The sequence below is a fragment of the Arachis hypogaea genome, chromosome 5, assembly GCF_003086295.3.
Source record: "Arachis hypogaea cultivar Tifrunner chromosome 5, arahy.Tifrunner.gnm2.J5K5, whole genome shotgun sequence".
Taxonomy (NCBI): domain Eukaryota; kingdom Viridiplantae; phylum Streptophyta; class Magnoliopsida; order Fabales; family Fabaceae; genus Arachis; species Arachis hypogaea.
In genome coordinates this window covers 44,000,886-44,009,333 of record NC_092040.1, presented here as the reverse complement: position 1 = coordinate 44,009,333, position 8,448 = coordinate 44,000,886, and the positions used below count along the sequence as shown (strand labels likewise).

Sequence of the window (8,448 nt, the reverse complement as noted above, 5' to 3'; positions counted from 1 at the left end):
AATTCAGTTTTTGGTGCCCAAAGTTGCCTCTTGTTTGAGCTTCAATTTTGTGTTTCACTATAGACTATCACACATGGTTAGAAAGCTTTGAATGTCATCTTTCCAACGCAACTAAAAGAACCTCAATTGGATCTCTATAGCTCAAGTTATGCTCCTTTGAAGAAGGTATGGTCAGGCTGCCTGGCGTTTTTGGTGAACACGCCCATGATAACGCCCAAGGTTTCTGAGGCTCTTAATGAAGCTGGCTTTTGAACCTTCAAATGAACTCCAATACCTCACTATGATATATGGTTGGAAAGCTCTTGATGTCTACTTTCCAATGCCACTGAGTTCATCTCATTTGGAGTTTTCTAGCTTAAGATACACGCCCTTGAAGAGAGCAACATCAAGCTGCCTGAGCGTTGTTGCCCACGTTGCTGGCAAACACGCCAGCAACAACGCCAGGCTCTCTTTTCTTCTTGGCTTGGGCGTTGTTGCCCACGTTGCTGGCAAACACGCCAGCAACAATGCCAGGGTGCCCTCTTCCTCCTTGCTTGGGCGTTGTTGCCCACGTTGTTGGCAAACACGCCAGCAACAACGTGCCAACATCTCCCCTGGTAGCTTCCTGGCGTTGCCAACTTGGTCCTCAAGTTGGCAACGTGCAATGTTCTTCCCTGGTAGCTTCCTGGCGTTGCCAACTTGTTCCTCAAGTTGGCAACATGCAATTCTCCATTTCCTTGTTCTTGGGGCTTAAAGTTGCCTCTAATTTGAGCCTCCATTTCATGCTCCATTATGGACTATTATATATCGTTGGAAAGCTCTGGATGTCAACTTCTCAACACAATTAAAAGCATATGAATTGGATCCATATGGTTCAAGTTATTCATCCTTGAAAAGGGGAAGGTCAGGCTGCAAATTCTGCTGAACATGCACTAGCACCAATTTGGGCGTTGGCAACTTGGAAACCAAGTTGCCAACGTGCTATCTCATCCTGATTGCTTCAAATGGGCGTTGCCAACTTGAGGACCAAGTTGGCAACGTGCTTCTCCTTCTTGCTTCAAGATCTCCTTGCACCATTGTCTTCTTGATTCATCACCTATCATAAACCAAAGAACTCTTCTCAAAGTTTTGCCATCTTATGCATTAAATTTCAAGGAAATCATTCACCTTAACTAGCATATAAACTTCTTGAATCATTTGCATAGATTATGTCAAATTTCACTTAGTTTTTGATTCATGAATGCATGGAGGAAGGATTCACAAATTTGTCTATTTATTTCAAAGAAAATGAATGAAGCTAAGCTAAAACTAACTAAACTAACTAGTTAAAATGGTAAATATACGAATGCATTATAACACCAAACTTAAAATGTTGCTTGTCCTCAAGCAATAGAAAATGATTTGATAACAGAATTTAAGATGCACACATATTTAAACAGAGAGGAACTCCTTTCAAGAAATCTATCATCCTTAGTCATGTAGCCATTTATTCAATGCAAATGATCAAGGCTTATTTACTTTTCTATCAAAATGCTTGCTTTAATACTAGACTAGCTAGATTTATTAGACTCCTTTTTCATACCTTAGCACCTAATCCTTAACTCGATTCTTTTCTTTCCAGTTTCCTTTGCTTCAATTGAGCTAAATATCTTGTCTTAAGGTGGCTTTTTTAGCATAAGCTTTCAATCAACAATCCCAAACCAGTTGGTTTAAGTTGTTAAGTGTTGAAACACTCTTAAAGATTTACTAGCTCAAGCCTCTCTCTTTAATACATTCTATCACAGGCATATAACTTTGGGATTGTACTTGGATAGTGGTGTCCAGCAGCTCTTTGGGTTGCTAAATGTTCTGTTATGGAGCTACTTTTGAATTGAGGTTTTCAATCGATAATCCCGAGTTAGTTAACTCAAGTTATCGGGTGATGAAGCACCCCTCGGATTTACTAGCCCAAGTATGTCTCCTAACATCAATCACCACAGACACATATCCAAATTTGGTCATTGATGCCTAGCTTTTTATTTTTTTTTTTGTGTTCTCTCTTTTTTTTTCATTAAGGACTTTTGTGCTTTAGATTTCTTGAGCCTTGTAACATTTAACCAACTAGTCTTGTATAAACAAGCATCCTCTTGAGTTTTTGAACCTTGATTGATTTACAAAGAAACCATGTATACTAACATTCTCTAAGAAACAACTTTATTCTTTCTAAGCCAAATTTCTCTCTGTTCTTGTTTAAATTTCATATTTTATTCAATCATCAAACAAAAGGACGTAGGACAAACATACATTTCAAACATGATGTAGACATGAGAATGCATAACATAAACATAAAAATGCATAAAAGAGGGATCTTAGAAGGTACATCATGTTTTAGATGTACATCTTCTTTATTTATTGAAATATTAAAAGAAACTTCACCACCTTTAAGCTTTGGGTTCCTTTCCCTTGCTTGATTCTCCTTGCTTTCCTTTGCCTTTTGGATCTTGCTTTTTCTTGCTTCTTATTTCTCCTTGTTGTTTTGTTGTTGATCCTTCCTCTATCTTTCTCCATATTCCCGAGCTCACCATCTTATCTTTTAGCCTTTCTATGTTGAACTTCACCCTTGCAATTTCTTGTTCTTCTAATATCTTGTGTGCTTCATTGAATGTTTGGATTTTTGAGTTGAGCACTGGGAGTGTTCCACAAATGTAGCTGAGTTTTTCTTGAGTGCACATATCATACTCAATTCTATCTCTGTGTCTAGCTTCTTTAAACATTCTATTTTCATTGAATTCTCTATAAAGCTTATCTTCTCTGTCATCCATCCTTTGAAGAAGCTCCCTTTGTTGAGCTTGCTCTTTCCTCAACTGAACCTGCTCTTGTATTACTTTATTCATGGATCTTTCATATTCGGCAGTTGAGTTGTTGATGGCTTCATACATCTTAGTATATTGCTCTTGTTGAAGTTCCATCATGTGCGTTTGATATTCCCTCTGCTGCTCCATCCATTGAACTTGGGCTCTTCTTTGTTGATCCATCAATTGCCAAAGATCTCTTTGTTGTTGGGCTTGCTCATTTTGGCTTCTTTGAATTTGTGAATATTGCCTGGAGATTCCTTCTAATGCAGCTTGAAGTTGGTTCATGTTTAATGCCACTGGTTCCTCTCTATCTTCTTGTTGTTCTCTTTCTTCTTGCTCCCATTCCTTTTCTTGCTCCTCCTCTTGCCTTGTTTCTTTCCTCCTCTTTCTTCTTGCTAAAGGCTGCCTCTCTAACTGGGTTGAGGTGACATACTCCATTAACTTCTTGGTGATGGGTTTCCCAGTGGAGACTATGTCTGTGGCATCAAATTCTTTAAGTGGCACTCCAGCTTCTTCACATAAACGCAAGATAGTGCTAGGATATCCTAGCCAGCCATCTCTTTGGACACCTTCGGCTATGCTAATGATGTTCTTGGCTATGGTTTCTCCCACATTTATCTCCCCTCCTTTCATTATACAATGAATCATTATAGCTCTGTTCAATGTCACCTCTGAGTTGTTTGAAGTGGAGATTAATGATCTTCTCACTATGTCATGCCATCCTTTTGCTTGAGGTATGAGATCGCCCCTTCTGAGTTTGAGTGGTTGTTTGTGTGAGTCCAACACCCAGTCTGTGCCCACTTTACATAAATCACTTAGAACATCCACACACCTTGGGTCATATTTGATCCTCTCCTCATAGCTAGATTGCTTGAACCGTTTTGGCTTGGTTTTTAGCACTCTATTGATGGTGTCTGGGCTAAATGGAACTACCACTCCTCGTACATAACTCAAGTATGGTTCTTCCTCCTCATCTTTCTTTATGACATTGGCATAGAACTCATGGATGAGAAGCATACTTACAATTTGGGGTTGGTCACATAAAAGCCCCAATCCCCTTTTTCTAATCACTTTGTGTATGTCCGGGTATTCTTCATCTTTTAGCTTGAAAGGCACCTCCGGGACAATATCTCTGCTCATCATCCAATTGAAGATGTGTTCATGGTATTCAGATTTGAACCTTCTTTCATCAAATGTAGGTTGCTCTTTGATGAGCGGATAATTTGTACGCTTTTTGGCATTGTTTTTAGTATGTTTTTGGTATGATCTAGTTAGTTTTTAGTATATTTTTATTAGTTTTTAGTTAAAATTCACTTTTCTGGACTTTACTATGAGTTTATGTGTTTTTCTGTGATTTCAGGTATTTTCTGGCTGAAATTGAGGGACCTGAGCAAAAATCTGATTCAGAGACCAAAAAGGACTGCAGATGCTGTTGGATTCTGACCTCCCTGCACTCGAAGTGGATTTTCTGGAGCTACAGAAGCCCAATTGGCGCGCTCTCAACGGCGTTGGAAAGTAGACATCCTGGGCTTTCCAGCAATATATGATAGTCCATACTTTGCCTAAGATTTGATGGCCCAAACCGGCGTTCAAAGTCACCCTCAGGAATTCCAGCGTTAAACGCCGGAACTGGCACCAAAATGGGAGTTAAACGCCCAAACTGGCATAAAAGCTGGCGTTTAACTCCAAGAAGAGTCTCTACACGAAAATGCTTCATTGCTCAGCCCAAGCACACACCAAGTGGGCCCGGAAGTGGATTTTTATGTCTTTTACTCATCTCTGTACACCCTAGGCTACTAGTTTTCTATAAGTAGGACCTTTTACTATTGTATTTGGAATCTTTGGATTATTTTAGATCCTTTGATCTATCTTTGGACATCTAGTTCTTAGATCATTGGGAGGCTGGCCTCATGGCCATGCCTAGACCTTGTTCTTATGTATTTTCAACGGTGGAGTTTCTACACACCATAGATTAAGGTGTGGAGCTCTGCTGTACCTCGAGTATTAATGCAATTACTATTGTTCTTCTATTCAATTCCGCTTGTTCTTGTTCTAAGATATCACTTGTTCTTCAACTTGATGAATGTGATGATCCGTGACACTCATCATCATTCTCACCTATGAACGTGTGACTGACAACCACCTCCGTTCTACCTTCGATTGGGTGAATATCTCTTGGATTCCTGATACACGATGCATGGTTGATCGCCTGACAACTGAGTGCTCGCCTGACAAACGAGCCAGCCATTCCGTGAGATCAGAGTCTTCGTGGTATAGGCTAGAACTGATGGCGGCATTCAAGAGAATCCGGAAGGTCTAACCTTGTCTGTGGTATTCTGAGTAGGATTCAATGATTGAATGACTGTGACATGCTTCAAACTCCTGAGGGCGGGGCGTTAGTGACAGACGCAAAAGAATCACTGGATTCTATTCCGGCCTGATCGAGAACCGACAGATGGATAGCCGTGCCATGACAGGGTGCGTTGAACATTTCCACTGAGACGATGGGAGGTAGCCACTGACAACGGTGAAACCCTTGCTTAAGCTTGCCATGGAAAGGAGTAAGAAGGATTGGATGAAGACAGTAGGAAAGCAGAGAGACGGAAGGGAAGGCATCTTCATACGCTTATCTGAAATTCCTACCAATGAATTACATAAGTATCTCTATCTTTACCTTTATGTTTTATTCGCATATCACCATACCCATTTGAGTTTTCCTGACTAAGATTTACAAGGTGACCATAGCTTGCTTAATACCAACAATCTCTGTGGGATCGACCCTTACTCGCGTAAGGTTTATTACTTGGATGACCCAGTACACTTGCTGGTTAGTTGTGCGAAGTTGTGTTTATGCCATGGTATTGGACACCAAGTTTTTGGTTTCATCACCGGGGATTATTTGATTTGTGAAAAGTATTGATCACAATTTCGTGCTACCAAGTTTTTGGCGCCGTTGCCGGGGATTGTTGAGTTTGGACAACTGACGGTTCATCTTGTTGCTTAGATTAGGTATTTTTTTCGGAATTCTTGAAGATGAATTCTAGAGTTTCATGATGATTTGTTGAAATCTGGCTGGCTGTGAAGCCATGTCTAATTCCATTGGACCGAGGTTTCAACTTATCATCACAAGAGCTTGTTGATTTCTATCAATCTTGCTTTTGGAGCAGTGATCTGCTAAGGCTTGGCTAGCCATTGGCCATGTCTAGTGTTTTGGACCGAAGCTTTCTTTGAAAGCTTGGCTGGCTGTGAAGCCATGTCTAATTCCTGGACCGGAGTCTTAGACTAAACATTGCATGATTCCTAGAATTCTCATTAAGAATTTTGATACCTTTTTCCACTTAATTTTCGAAAAACACAGAAAAATTACAAAATCATAAAATCCAAAAATATTTCTTGTTTGAGTCTAGTGTTTCATTTTAAGTTTGGTGTCAGTTGCATGCATTCATTCATGTGTCTTAAGGATCTTCAAGTTGTTCTTGATGATTTCATTACTCTGATCTTTGAATTCTCTTGACTTGAGTGTTTATGTGTCTCATATGCATTCTCATTAGTGTCAGTAGTATACAAACTGCTAAGTTTGGTGTCTTGCATGCATTGTTATTTGATTTTAGTTGCATTTTGATTATTCCTCTTTATTAAAAATCCAAAAATATTTTTAATTTGTGTCTTTTCAAGTCAATAATACAGAGAATTGAAGATTCAGAACATACAGCAGAGGAATTATACAGAAAAAGCTGGGCGTTCAAAACGCCCAGTGAAGAAGGACAGACTGGCGTTTAAACGCCAGCCAGGGTACCTGGTTGGGCGTTTAACGCCCAAAAGGGTATAGTTTTGGGCGTTAAACGCCAGAATGTGCACCATTCTGGGCGTTTAACGCCAGGATGGCACAAGAGGGAAGATTCTGTTTTCAATGCAAATTTTTTTCAAGTTTTCAAAATTTTTCAAAATCAAATCTTTTTCAAATCATATCCTTTCAATCAAATCTTTTTCAAATTCAATTTCTTTCCATTTTTAAGGATACTTGCCATCAATTAATGATTTGATTCAACACTTTAAGTATGTTGCCTTTTCTGTTGAGAAAGGTTTAATGTTTGAATCATATCTTTTCTTGTTAGGCAAGTTACTAATTTTCAAAATTAAATCTTTTAAAAAATGTTTTTCAAATCATATCTTCTCAATCACATTTTTTAAAATTAATCATATCTTCTTAACCACATCTTTTTTTCAAAATAGTTTTCAATCAAATCTTTTTAATTTCTAATTTCAAAATCTTTTTCAAAAATTATTTGATCTCTTTCCCACTCTTGGTTTTCGAAAATTAATTAGTGTTTTTCAAAATTTCTTACTTAATTTTTGAAAACCACTTCCCTTCTTCTCACATCCTTCTATTTATGGACTAACACTATTCCTTAATGCAAAATTCGAACTCCATCTTTCTTTGATAAATTCGAATTTTCTACTTCTGCCTTCCATTTTTCTTTTCTTCTGACACCTAAAGGAATCTCTATACTGTGACATAGAGGATTCCGTATTTCCTTGTTCTCTTCTCTTTCTTATGAGCAGGAGCAGAGACAAAAGCATCCTTGTTGAGGCTGATCCCGAACCTGAAAGGACCTTGAAGCGAAAGCTAAGAGAAGCTAAGGCACAATTCTCTATAGAAGACCTAACCGAATTCTTCAAAGAAGAAGAACTCATGGCAGCCGAAAACAACAACAATGCCAACAATGCAAGGAAGGTGCTGGGTGACTTTACTGCACCTACTCCCGACTTCTATGGGAGAAGCATCTCTATCCCTGCCATTGGAGCAAACAACTTTGAGCTTAAGCCTCAATTAGTTTCTCTAATGCAACAAAATTGCAAGTTCCAAGGACTTCCATTGGAAGATCCTCATCAGTTCTTAGCTGAATTCTTGCAAATCTGTGACACTGTTAAGACTAATGGGGTTGACCCTGAGGTCTACAGACTTATGCTATTCCCTTTTGCTGTAAGAGATAGAGCTAGAACATGGTTGGACTCACAACCTAAAGAAAGCTTGGACTCTTGGGAAAAGCTAGTCAATGCCTTCTTGGCAAAGTTCTTTCCACCTCAAAAATTGAGTAAGCTTAGAGTGGAAGTCCAAACCTTCAGACAGAAGGAAGGAGAATCCCTCTATGAAGCTTGGGAAAGATACAAACAATTAATCAGAAAGTGTCCTTCTGATATGCTTTCTGAATGGAGCATCATAGGTATTTTCTATGATGGTCTCTCTGAACTATCCAAAATGTCTTTGGATAGCTCTGCTGGAAGCTCTCTTCATCTGAAGAAGACGCCTACAGAAGCTCAAGAGCTGATTAAAATGGTTGCAAATAACCAATTCATGTACACTTCTGAAAGAAATCCTGTGAACAATGGGACTAGTCAGAAGAAAGGAGTTCTTGAGATTGACACTCTGAATGCCATATTGGTTCAGAACAAAATATTGACTCAACAAGTCAATATGATTTCTCAAAGTCTGTCTAGAATGCAAAATGCACCAAGCAGTACTAAGGAAGCTTCATCTGAGGAAGAAGCTTATGATCCTGAGAACCCTTCAATGGAAGAGGTGAATTACATGGGAGAACCCTATGGAAACACCTATAATCCTTCATGGAGAAAT

General features: G+C 39.0%; 1 non-coding gene across 1 annotated transcript; it reads right to left on the bottom strand.

The window, feature by feature from the left end:
• Nucleotides 1-7,911: 7,911 nt before the first annotated feature.
• On the bottom strand, nt 7,912-8,019 carry LOC112804847 (small nucleolar RNA R71). Its single transcript, XR_003203466.1, has one exon. It is a non-coding gene; the product is annotated as a small nucleolar RNA R71 (small nucleolar RNA).
• Nucleotides 8,020-8,448: the final 429 nt, after the last annotated feature.